The sequence below is a fragment of the Ranitomeya variabilis genome, chromosome 1, assembly GCF_051348905.1.
Source record: "Ranitomeya variabilis isolate aRanVar5 chromosome 1, aRanVar5.hap1, whole genome shotgun sequence".
In the NCBI taxonomy this organism is placed as follows: domain Eukaryota; kingdom Metazoa; phylum Chordata; class Amphibia; order Anura; family Dendrobatidae; genus Ranitomeya; species Ranitomeya variabilis.
The window spans coordinates 809,990,571-810,003,535 of NC_135232.1; the positions used below are offsets into that span (position 1 = coordinate 809,990,571).

The window sequence follows — 12,965 nt, forward strand, 5'->3', positions numbered from 1 at the left end:
CATAGTGCTCCATACAGTATAATGGCCTAACATAGATCTCCATAAAGTATAATGCACCCCACAAATTGCTGCATACAGTATAAAGGGACGGGCTCCACATAGTGCGTCATACTATATAATGGGCACAAAATAGTGCTCCGTACAGTATAATGGCCTCACATAGAGCTCCATACAGTATAATACACCTAACATAGTGCTCCATACAGTATAATGGCCTAACATAGATCTCCATAAAGTATAATGCACCCCACATATTGCTGCATACAGTATAAAGGGCTCCATACAGCAGAGGTGTAAAACTGCATTCCTCGAGGGCCACCAACAGGTCATGTTTTCAGGATTTCCTTGTATTGCACAGGTGATAATTTAATCACCTGCACAGAATGATTCCAGCACCTTGTGGAATGCTAAGGAAATCCTGAAAACATGACCTGTTGGCGGCCCTCGAGGAATGCAGTTTGACACCTCTGCCATACAGTATAAAGGGACGGGCTCCACATAGTGCGTCATCTATATATATAATTGTCTAAGGGTTTTTCTGTCTGTCTGTCTGTCCCGTTTATTCATTCGCTGATTGGTCGAGGCCGCCTGGGCCTCGACCAATCAGCGACGGGCACAGTATCGACGTAGATGTCATAATGGTTGCCATGGCGACGATGATGTCAAAAAGGTTGCCTCGACCAATCAGCGACGGGCACAGTCGGAATCATCATTGTCCATATACTACGGGGACATGCATATTCTAGAATACCCGATGCGTTAGAATCAGGCCACAATCTAGTACTATATAATGGGCACAAAATAGTGCTCCGTACAGTATAATGGCCTCACATAGAGCTCCATACAGTATAATACACCTAACATAGTGCTCCATACAGTGTAATAGGCCCACATATTGCTCCATACAGTATAAAGGGCTTCTTAGCGTATAAAGGGCTGCACATAGTGCTCCATATATTATAATGGGCACCAAATAGTGCTCCATACAGTATAATACACCCCACATAGTACTCCATACAGTATAAAGGGCCCCACATAGTGCTCCATACAGTATAATGTGCCCCACATAGTGCTCCATACAGTAGAAAGGGCCTCACATAGTGTTCCATACAGTATAATGTCCCCTCATAGTGCTCCATACAGTATAATGCTCCCCACATAGTGATCCATACAGAATAATGGGCCCCACATAGTGCTCCACTCAGTATAATGGGACCCACATAGTGCTCCATACAGTAGAAAGGGCCTCACATAGTGTTCCATACAGTATAATGTCCCCTCATAGTGCTCCATACAGTATAATGCTCCCCTTATAGTGCTCCATACAGTATAATGTGCTCCACATAGTGCTGCATACAGTATAATGGGACTCACACTTTCCAAAATAACGATATTTGGCTGCACTGGTTTGAGGGTGCCATGTCACATTGATTTTGCCTCTGAGGTCCCAGAACAGCAGAGCCTCCATAAGTAACCCCATTTTACAAACTACATCTCTCAATGAATTGATCTACAGGTTCAGTGATCATATTAATGTAAGGTTCAAGCAGGAAAGTGGGATGCAGTAATGCGCGGCAGGCAGAGCAAGGGTTAACAGGTTTATTTACAGGGGAAACACTCCACGCAGGAAGGTAAAGGGTTAAACAATGTAAATTGCAAAACTGAAGTACGACTGTACAAATAATGACCATATGGTAGCAAGGGTTACAGGAAGTCCAAACACTGCATCTCCTGCTGCGTACTCTATAGCGCCAGCAACGGCGGGCGCGGTGTCCTTACTTATGGGGTTCAGCACACAACAATACCCCGTCTTCTGGTGACAGTGGTCGGTCTCCGGTACCTTCCACTGCCTGTAGTCCAATTCTGTGGTGGCTAACAAACGGTGAGGGCCACAGTCCTGTACGAGCCCAGCGTGGCTCTGCTAACGTATGCTGTAAAGGTTAGGTCACAAGTGTCTGGGCCGATATTCACTAGCACAGTCGGGATGTAAATAATGGTCACGCTCGCAGTCTCCTTCAGGCGGCACACGTATGATACTCACAATCCTGAAGCGACTGGCACCTGACTTTATGACCTGACTTTATGACGGTCACTGGGCACACACTGCCCGTCTCTCTCTCTCTTTGGTTCCCGCTGTCGACGGCGGGCAACAGCGGTTGCTGGTCTGTGTGGCACTGGTGCTCCCTAGACGGAACACTCCTCTCTTTGGCTGCTGCAGCACCGTCTTGGCTCTGCTCTGCTGGCACCGCTCGACTCTGCTCTGCATGGCTCTGCTCCACAGGCGACGGGGGCTCCTTCTATATGGCCCGTTGCCACACCGGTACCCTCTGGAGGAGGAAGCAGGGTGTGCCACTCACCGTTCTGCGCGCTGCGCCAGACTGTCCAGCTTCGCGCGCTTTTTCCGCTTATCCTTCCAACGCTGCACGCCCTTTTCAGGTTCTTCCCGCCCTCCTGAGACAGCAGGAAACTCCGTCCCACTAGAGTTTCCCCCAGGCTTCAGGGGAAGCTTTTTTACGAGAACAGAGGATGCAGCCCTTTTAGTTCCGGACCCGGCTGCAGGTTCCTGTGGTCCGGTCAACCTCCTTACATTAAAGCCACAAATGCGTCACAGAATTTTATGTAATTGAGAAGTGAAGAAAAAAATAATTACTTTTTACCTCCAAAATTTAGTTTTAACCCCAGATTTTACATTTTCACACTAGGAAATGGGTAAAAATGGCATCAAAATATGTCCCACAATTTCTACTGAATTTGGAAATACCCCATATGTGGCTGTACAGTACTGCTTAGCCATACTGCGAGACTCGGGAGGTACAGAGCGCTATTTTCCTCCTGGAGCGCAGATTTTGCTAGAACAGTTTGCGGAATCCATATGCAAATCCACTAAGTGCTAGAAGAGTATAATCTCCCCTCAAGTAACCCCATTAATACCTCTTTGAGAATCTATCTACAAGTGTAGTGACGATTTTGACTCCATGGGTATTTTCCAGAAACGAAGCAGTGGATGTTGCTGAGTGAAAATTGAAAATTGCCATTGTAGTGCCCATCACATTGCAGTCACCACTATGTTTTCAACGTTGTCACCAGTACCTTGCTACATAAATGCCAAACAGGTGGAAGCTAAATGCAGTTCAGGTACACTGGGGCTCAGAAGGGAGGAGGTCATTTGCTGAATTTCTTTTTGGGGCCAAGGAGCCATAGCGCTTTTAACCGAACGTTTATACTACCAGTAACGTGGAAGTCCCCTATATTTCCGATAACTGATGATGGAGCTGATCGGGGACTTGCTTTTTTTGTGGATTGAGTTGAAGCTTTTGTTGGGAACATTTTATATAACATTTGGGATCACACTTATCCAGTGCTCTACGCTGAGCACTTTCATCAGGGTTTACATCTAAATCTCCAAGTGACGTGATTCAGGTGAAACCCCTGAGGGATCCATTCACTATAATGCGGCAGCAGAGTTACTCTGGACTCGGTCTGGCCTGTGTTCAGCAATGTCCTGCTTTCAAAGGTGTGCAAAGCCATGGCAGACTTCACTTTTATGCACGCCTAAAAAGATGGACACCGCCAGGTAGGCAGCCAGGCATCCACAGTGCCTCCATCTGCTCATTATAGGGAATCTTCTGTTGGGGTTTTCATATAAGCCATGTGTTTCAGAGATTTACACGGGAACCCCTGTGTAAGAACGCAGTGCAGAGCGCAATTTGAATGTTAGCCGAGCCTTACTGCGATCTTTGGGAGGCAGAATTAACAAATCAACAGCAGATGAAGAATTTTATTTTATTTGTGCTGATGGTACCAGAGGCAGCTCCCTTCCTCTGCTATGCTCTGTGATGTCGCTGTCATTATTGACAGCGGCATCACAGGGGTTAAACGCCCACGATTGGTGACAGCACCAACTATGGCTGTTTCTGCAGTGTCAACTTTCATATAGAGCTGACACCTACATTTGAATGCCGCAGCGATCAGCGTGAGCCCTTGCGATCATGGCGCCGTACTTATACTTCCCTTTGTGGAAATGCATCTCCCGCAGAGCTGTATATATACGGCGCATGTTGGTAAGTGGTTATTTGTTCCCTGACTAGCATTTGTCTCTATGCCTTTCACTCACCCTGTAGTGGGTGAGCACATCAGGCGATAGTAGTATTATTAGTGAAACTAGATGGTGGCCTGATTCTAACGCATCGGGTATTCTAGAAGATGCATGTTCATGTAGTATATAGCACAGCCACGTAGTATATTGCCCAGCCACGTAGTATATTGCCCAGCCACGTAGTATATTGCCCAGTGACGTATATTGCCCAGCCACGTAGTATATTGCCCAGTGACGTAGTATATTGCCCAGCCACGCAGTATATTGCCCAGTCACGTAGTATATTGCCCAGTCACGTAGTATATTGCCCAGTCACATAGTAAATAGCACAGCCCATGTAGTATATAGCACAGCCCACATAGTATATTGCCCAGCCCATGTAGTATACAGCAGAGTCACGCAGTATATTGCACAGCCACGTAGTATATTGCCCAGCCACGTAGTATATTGCCCAGCCACGTAGTATATTGCCCAGTCATGTAGTATATTGGGACCAGATCATGCAGCTTTATATGAAAATCCCTATTTATTATAATTGCCAGACCTGAAATAACAAGCACTTTTCACCTATTGTGTCCCCCCATTTCCTTGTACACTCACTGGCCACTTTATTAGGTACACCTGTCCAACTTCTTGTTAACACTTAATTTCTAATCAGCCAATCACATGGCGGCAACTCAGTGCATTTAGGCATGTAGACATGGTCAAGACAATCTCCTGCAGTTCAAACCGAGCATCAGTATGGGGAAGAAAGGTGATTTGAGTGCCTTTGAACGTGGCATGGTTGTTGGTGCCAGAAGGGCTGGTCTGAGTATTTCAGAAACTGCTGATCTACTGGGATTTTCACGCACAACCATCTCTAGGGTTTACAGAGAATGGTCCGAAAAAGAAAAAAAATCCAGTGAGCGGCAGTTCTGTGGGCGGAAATGCCTTGTTGATGCCAGAGGTCAGAGGAGAATGGGCAGACTGGTTCGAGCTGATAGAAAGGCAACAGTGACTCAAATCGCCACCCGTTACAACCAAGGTAGGCCTAAGAGCATCTCTGAACGCACAGTGCGTCGAACTTTGAGGCAGATGGGCTACAGCAGCAGAAGACCACACCGGGTACCACTCCTTTCAGCTAAGAACAGGAAACTGAGGCTACAATTTGTACAAGCTCATCGAAATTGGACAGTAGAAGATTGGAAAAACGTTGCTTGGTCTGATGAGTCTCGATTTCTGCTGCGACATTCGGATGGTAGGGTCAGAATTTGGCGTAAACAACATGAAAGCATGGATCCATCCTCCTGCCTTGTATGGAGCATCTTTGGGATGTGCAGCCGACAAATCTGCGGCAACTGTGTGATGCCATCATGTCAATATGGACCAAAATCTCTGAGGAATGCTTCCAGCACCTTGTTGAATCTATGCCACGAAGAATTGAGGCAGTTCTGAAGGCAAAAGGGGGTCCAACCCGTTACTAGCATGGTGTACCTAATAAAGTGGCCGGTGAGTGTAGATTGTAAGCTTGCGAGCAGGGATCTCACTCCTAATGTCACTGTTTAAATTGTCTTAACTTGTACTGAATTTATTGTCTGTACATGTCCCCGCTTAATTGTAAAGTGCTGCGGAATATGTTGGCGCTATATAAATAAAAATTATTATTATTATTATTATATTGCCCAGTCACGTAGTATATAGCACAGCCCATGTAGTATATAGCACAGCCCAAGTAGTATATTGCCCAGCCCATGTACGCAAGATATAGCAGCCACGTAGTATGTAACATTGCCCACGCAGTATATAGCAGCCACGTAATATATAGCACAGCCCACGCAGTACACAGCCCACATAGTATATAACACTGCCTATGTAGTATGTAGCAGCCACGCGGTATCTAACAGCCCACGTAGTATACAGCAGTGTGGGCACCATATCTGTTGTGAAATCCGCTCTTGGGCTCCCTCCGGTGGTTGTAAGTGGCACTTTTGTGAGTTCTGCTCTTGGGCTCCCTCCGGTGGATTTAAGTGGAACTGCTGCTCCTTGGATTTAGCAGTCAGCAGCTGCTTCCACTGATCGTTTATTCTGGCTCTGCTATTTATCCTGGCTCTATCCTTCAGCCATTGCCAGTTGTCAATGGTTCCTGCTTGGATTCACATCTCTGCTTGGATTTCCCTGATATTCTGACCAGTTCAGCTAAGATAAGTCCTAGCTTTGTTCTTTGCAGTCCACTTGTTGTGGACTTAATCTTTCTGCACTTTCTATGTTTTTTCCAGTCCAGCTTGCCACTATGGATTTATTCAGTTAAGCTGGAAGCTCTGGGAAGCAGATTTACCCTCCACACCTTTAGTCAGGTGTGGAGATTTTCGTAAACTCGGTGGTGGATTTTTCTAGTTTTTATACTGACCGCACAGTATTCTGTCCTGTTCTATCTATCTAGCTAGACTGGCCTCCTTTGCTGCACCCTGTTTTCATTCTGTGTGTGTCATTTCCCTCTCCACTCACAGTCAATATTTGTGGGGGGCTGTCCTATCCTTTGGGGATTTTCTCTGAGGCAAGATAGCTTTCCTGTTTCTATCTTTAGGGGCAGTTAGTCCTCCAGCTGTGAAGAGGTGTCTAGGGAGTGACAGGAACATCCCACGGCTACTTCTAGTGTTGTGTTAAGCTCAGGAACTGCGGTCAGTACAGGTACCACCTCCTCCAGAGCACGTCCCATGTTGCTCCTAAACCACCAGATCATAACAGTACAACTGGCCAAAAATGAATTAAATGCATCTCAAAAGAAGGAAAAAAAGGAAAATTTTGAGCAATGTTTTTTTCTGCAGTCTGTTTTGTCTTTTTTTTCCTCTTAATCTTTGGGTGGTTCAGGATTTTGGCGCTGGCATGGATGTTCAGGGTTTGTTTTCTCGTGTGGATCAACTTGCTGCAAGAGTACAGAGTATCCAAAATTATGTTGTCCAGACTCCGGCTTTAGAGCCTAAAATTCCTACTCCTGATTTGTTTTTTGGGGACAGATCCAAGTTTCTGAACTTTAAAAATAACTGCAAATTGTTTTTTGCTTTGAAACCCCGTTCCTCTGGTGATCCCATTCAGCAGGTTAAAATCGTCATCTCTCTGCTGCGTGGTGACCCTCAGGACTGGGCATTCTCCCTTGAATCAGGGGATCCGGCATTGCTTAATGTAGACGCATTTTTTCAAGCGCTCGGATTATTGTATGACGAACCTAATTCTGTGGATCATGCAGAAAAAACCTTGTTGGCCCTATGTCAGGGTCAGGAAGCGGCAGAATTATACTGCCAGAAATTTAGAAAATGGTCTGTGCTCACTAAATGGAATGAGGATGCTCTGGCCGCAATTTTCAGAAAGGGTCTTTCTGAAGCCCTGAAAGATGTTATGGTGGGGTTCCCCACGCCTGCTGGTTTGAGCGAATCTATGTCTCTAGCCATTCAGATTGATCGGCTCCTGCGCGAGCGCAAAGTTGTGCACCATATGGCTGTGTACTCTGAGCGGAGTCCTGAGCCTATGCAATGTGATAGGATTTTGACTAGAGCAGAACGGCAGGGATTCAGACGTCAGAATGGGCTGTGTTTTTACTGTGGTGATTCTGCTCATGTTATTTCTGATTGCCCTAAGCGTACTAAGAGGGTTGCTAGGTCTGTTACCAACAGTACCGTACAGCATAAATTTCTCTTATCTGTGACCCTGATTTGCTCATTATCGTCCTTTTCTGTCATGGCATTTGTGGATTCAGGCACTGCCCTGAACTTAATGGACTTGGAATTCGCCAGGCGCTGTGGTTTTTCCTTGCAGCCTTTGCAGAGCCCTATTCCATTGAGGGGGATTGATGCTACACCGTTGGCCAAGAATAAACCTCAGTATTGGACTCAGCTGACCATGTGCATGGCTCCAGCACATCAGGAAGATTGCTGTTTTCTGGTGTTGCATAACTTGCATGATGTTGTTGTACTAGGTTTTCCATGGTTACAGGAACATAATCCGGTGCTGGATTGGAAATCTATGTCTGTGACTAGTTGGGGTTGTCAAGGGGTACATTGTGACGTTCCTTTGATGTCAATTTCCTCTTCCCCCTCTTCTGAAGTCCCTGAGTTTTTGTCGGATTTCCAGGATGTATTTGATGAGCACAAGTCCAGTTCCCTTCCTCCACATAGGGACTGTGATTGTGCTATTAACTTGATTCCTGGCTGTAAGTTCCCTAAGGGCCGACTTTTCAATCTGTCTGTGCCAGAGCATGCCGCTATGCGGAGTTATGTCAAGGAATCTTTGGAGAAGGGGCATATTCGGCCGTCTTCGTCACCATTGGGAGCGGAATTCTTTTTTGTTGCCAAGAAGGATGGCTCCTTGAGACCCTGTATTGATTATCGCCTTCTTAAAAAGATCACGGTCAAATTCCAATACCCTTTACCTTTGCTTTCTGATTTGTTTGCTCGGATTAAGGGGCTGGTTGGTTTACTAAGATTGACCTTCGAGGGGCATATAATCTTGTTCGTATTAAACAGGGTGATGAATGGAAAACTGCATTTAATACGCCCGAAGGCCATTTTGAATACCTTGTGATGCCTTTCGGGCTTTCTAATGCTCCTTCTGTATTTCAGTCCTTCATGCATGATATTTTCCGCAATTATCTTGATAAATTCATGATTGTGTATTTGGATGATATTTTGATTTTTTCCGATGATTGGGAGTCTCATGTGAAGCAGGTCAGGATGGTATTCCAGATCCTTCGTGATAATGCTTTATTTGTGAAGGGGTCTAAGTGCCTATTTGGAGTTCAGAAGGTCTCTTTTTTGGGTTTTATTTTTTCTCCCTCGTCTATAGAAATGGATCCTGTTAAGGTCCAAGCCATTCATGACTGGATTCAACCCACATCGGTGAAGAGCCTTCAGAAATTTTTGGGCTTTGCTAATTTTTATCGCCGTTTCATTGCCAACTTTTCCAGTGTGGTTAAGCCCCTGACCGATTTGACGAAGAAAGGCGCTGATGTGACGAATTGGCCCTCTGCGGCTGTTGAGGCCTTTCAGGAGCTTAAACGCCGATTTACTTCTGCCCCTGTGTTGCGTCAGCCGGATGTTTCTCTTCCTTTTCAGGTTGAGGTTGACGCTTCTGAGATTGGGGCAGGGGCTGTTTTGTCTCAGAGGAATTCTGATGGTTCTTTGATGAAACCGTGTGCTTTTTTTTCCAGAAAGTTTTCACCTGCGGAGCGTAATTATGACGTTGGTAATCGGGAGTTGTTGGCTATGAAGTGGGCATTTGAGTAGTGGCGACATTGGCTTGAGGGAGCCAAGCACCGCGTTGTGGTCTTGACCGATCATAAGAATCTGATTTACCTCGAGTCGGCCAAGCGGCTGAACCCTAGACAGGCTCGATGGTCCCTGTTTTTCTCCCGTTTTGATTTTGTGGTCTCGTATCTTCCGGGATCTAAGAATGTTAAGGCTGATGCCCTCTCTAGGAGTTTTTTACCTGATTCTCCTGGAGTTCTTGAGCCGGTTGGCATTCTTAAAGAAGGGGTAATTCTTTCTGCCATCTCCCCTGATTTGCGGCGGGTGCTTCAGGAATTTCAGGCTGATAAACCTGACCACTGTCCTGTGGGGAAGCTGTTTGTTCCTGATAGATGGACTAGTAAGGTAATTTCTGAGGTTCATTGTTCAGTGTTGGCTGGTCATCCTGGGATTTTTGGTACCAGAGATTTGGTTGCCAGGTCCTTTTGGTGGCCTTCCTTGTCGCGGGATGTGCGTTCTTTTGTGCAGTCATGTGGGACTTGTGCCCGGGCCAAGAATTGCTGTTCCCGCGCTAGTGGGTTGCTTTTGCCTTTGCCGGTCCCTGAGAGGCCCTGGACGCATATTTCCATGGATTTTATTTCGGATCTTCCTGTTTCCCAGAAGATGTCTGTTATCTGGGTGGTTTGTGACCGGTTCTCTAAAATGGTCCATTTGGTACCTTTGCCTAAATTGCCTTCCTCCTCTAATTTGGTTCCATTGTTTTTTCAGCATGTGGTTCGTTTGCATGGCATTCCGGAGAATATTGTGTCTGACAGAGGTTCCCAGTTCGTTTCTAGGTTTTGGCGGGCCTTTTGTGCTAGGATGGGCATTGATTTGTCTTTTTCTTTGGCGTTCCATCCTCAGACAAATGGCCAAACTGAGCGAACTAATCAGACCTTGGAAACCTATTTGAGATGCTTTGTGTCTGCTGATCAGGATGATTGGGTGGCTTTCTTGCCGTTGGCCGAGTTTGCCCTTAATAATCGGGCTAGTTCGGCTACTTTGGTTTCGCCTTTCTTTTGTAATTTTGGTTTTCATCCTCGTTTTTCTTCGGGGCAGGTTGAGCCTTCTGATTGTCCTGGTGTGGATTCTGTGGTGGACAGATTACAGCAGATTTGGACTCATGTGGTAGACAATTTGACGTTGTCTCAGGAAAAGGCTCAACGTTTTGCTAACCGCCGTCCGTGTGTTGGTCCCCGGCTTCGGGTGGGGAATTTAGTCTGGTTATCTTCTCGTCATGTTCCTATGAAGGTTTCTTCCCCTAAGTTCAAACCTCGGTTTATTGGTCCTTATAAGATTTCTGAGATTATCAATCCGGTATCTTTTCGTTTGGCCCTTCCAGCCTCTTTTGCCATCCATAATGTTTTCCATAGATCTTTGTTGCGGAGATATGTGGTGCCCGTTGTTCCCTCTGTTGATCCTCCTGCCCCGGTGTTGGTTGATGGGGAGTTGGAATATGTGGTGGAGAAAATTTTGGATTCTCGTTTTTCGAGGCGGAGGCTTCAGTATCTTGTCAAGTGGAAGGGTTATGGCCAGGAGGATAATTCTTGGGTTGTTGCCTCCGATGTCCATGCCGCCGATTTGGTTCGTGCCTTTCACTTGGCTCGTCCTGATCGGCCTGGGGGCTCTGGTGAGGGGTCGGTGACCCCTCAAGGGGGGGGTACTGTTGTGAATTCCGCTCTTGGGCTCCCTCCGGTGGTTGTAAGTGGCACTTTTGTGAGTTCTGCTCTTGGGCTCCCTCCGGTGGATTTAAGTGGAACTGCTGCTCCTTTGATTTAGCAGTCAGCAGCTGCTTCCACTGATCGTTTATTCTGGCTCTTCTATTTATCCTGGCTCTATCCTTCAGCCATTGCCAGTTGTCAATGGTTCCTGCTTGGATTCACATCTCTGCTTGGATTTCCCTGATATTCTGACCAGTTCAGCTAAGATAAGTCCTAGCTTTGTTCTTTGCAGTCCACTTGTTGTGGACTTAATCTTTCTGCACTTTCTATGTTTTTTCCAGTCCAGCTTGCCACTATGGATTTATTCAGTTAAGCTGGAAGCTTGGGAAGCAGATTTACCCTCCACACCTTTAGTCAGGTGTGGAGATTTTCGTAAACTCGGTGGTGGATTTTTCTAGTTTTTATACTGACCGCACAGTATTCTGTCCTGTTCTATCTATCTAGCTAGACTGGCCTCCTTTGCTGCACCCTGTTTTCATTCTGTGTGTGTCATTTCCCTCTCCACTCACAGTCAATATTTGTGGGGGGCTGTCCTATCCTTTGGGGATTTTCTCTGAGGCAAGATAGCTTTCCTGTTTCTATCTTTAGGGGCAGTTAGTCCTCCGGCTGTGAAGAGGTGTCTAGGGAGTGACAGGAACATCCCACGGCTACTTCTAGTGTTGTGTTAAGCTCAGGAACTGCGGTCAGTACAGGTACCACCTCCTCCAGAGCACGTCCCATGTTGCTCCTAAACCACCAGATCATAACACATATCCCTGTTAATAAAATAATTAAAATAAAAAATAGTTATATACTCACCCCTGGGATCCTCCGAAGCTCCGCTGAGCCGCTCGCGCCGGCCGCCATCTTCCGTTCCCAGGATGCATTGCGAAATTATTCGCAATGCATCGCCGGGAACGGAAGATGACGGCCGGCGCGAGTGGCTCGGCAGACAACGGAGGGTGAGTATAGCAGGTTTGGTTTTTTTTATTATTTTTAACATTACATTTTTTTACTATTGATGCCGCATAGGCAGCATCAATAGTAAAAAGTTGGGGACACACAGTGTTAATAGCAGTGGTTACTGAGTGCGTTACCCGCGGCATAACGCGGTCCGTTACCGCCGGCATTAACCCTGTGTGAGCAGAGGGGAGTATGCGGGCGCCGGGCACTGACTGCGGGGAGTCATTTTCTTCCGGACTGTGCGTGTCGCTGATTGGTCATGGCTGTTTTGCTGCGACCAATCAGCGTCTTGGATTTCCATGACAGACAGAGGCCGCGACCAATGAATATCCGTGACAGACAGACAGAAGGACAGACAGACAGAAAGATGGAAGTGACCCTTAGACAATTATATAGTAGATGGTCATGTATTTGATCCTTTGCGCTTGTGTTTTTTAGTCGGCTTCTCTTTCTGCCGCGCCACAGGAGACTCACCTTATTTCTCTGGGTGTTTGGGTTCTGCTATCCTGGCTGCAGCCTGTCTAGTTTAAGACTGATGTTTTCATTTATCTGCCTATCACCTGTTGGGTGCAGCTTTATATTCTGTCCCACTGCTGGTGTTAGATTCATTTTGATTTTTTGACATTCTATTGATGTTTGGAGCCAGTCTGTGAGATTCCAGCTAAGGCTTTTGGCTTTTCTGCTGCTTTGGTATACTTTGCATCTAGCTTCTGTTTATCTTTAGGAAGTAGTAGGTATATTTGTTAACAGTACTTTCTTTATTCTTTGTTTGGTATTTAGTTATTACTTTACTCACTTTGGTATCTTTCCTTTGTTTAGCACACTTCTCCTCTTATAGGCAATTCACACTCTGCTCTGCCCTTCGGTACTTTAGGAGAAACGTAAAGCAATTCGACGGCCGGAAAATTAGATCCGAGTTGCCATCTTCTAGTCTTTGGTTAGGGCTATCTC

General features: G+C 46.2%; 1 protein-coding gene across 1 annotated transcript in view; it reads right to left on the reverse strand.

The window, feature by feature from the left end:
• SLC20A2 (solute carrier family 20 member 2) overlaps positions 1-12,965 on the reverse strand; it is a 158,232-nt gene that overhangs the window by 69,288 nt on the left and 75,979 nt on the right. The window lies entirely within an intron of this gene.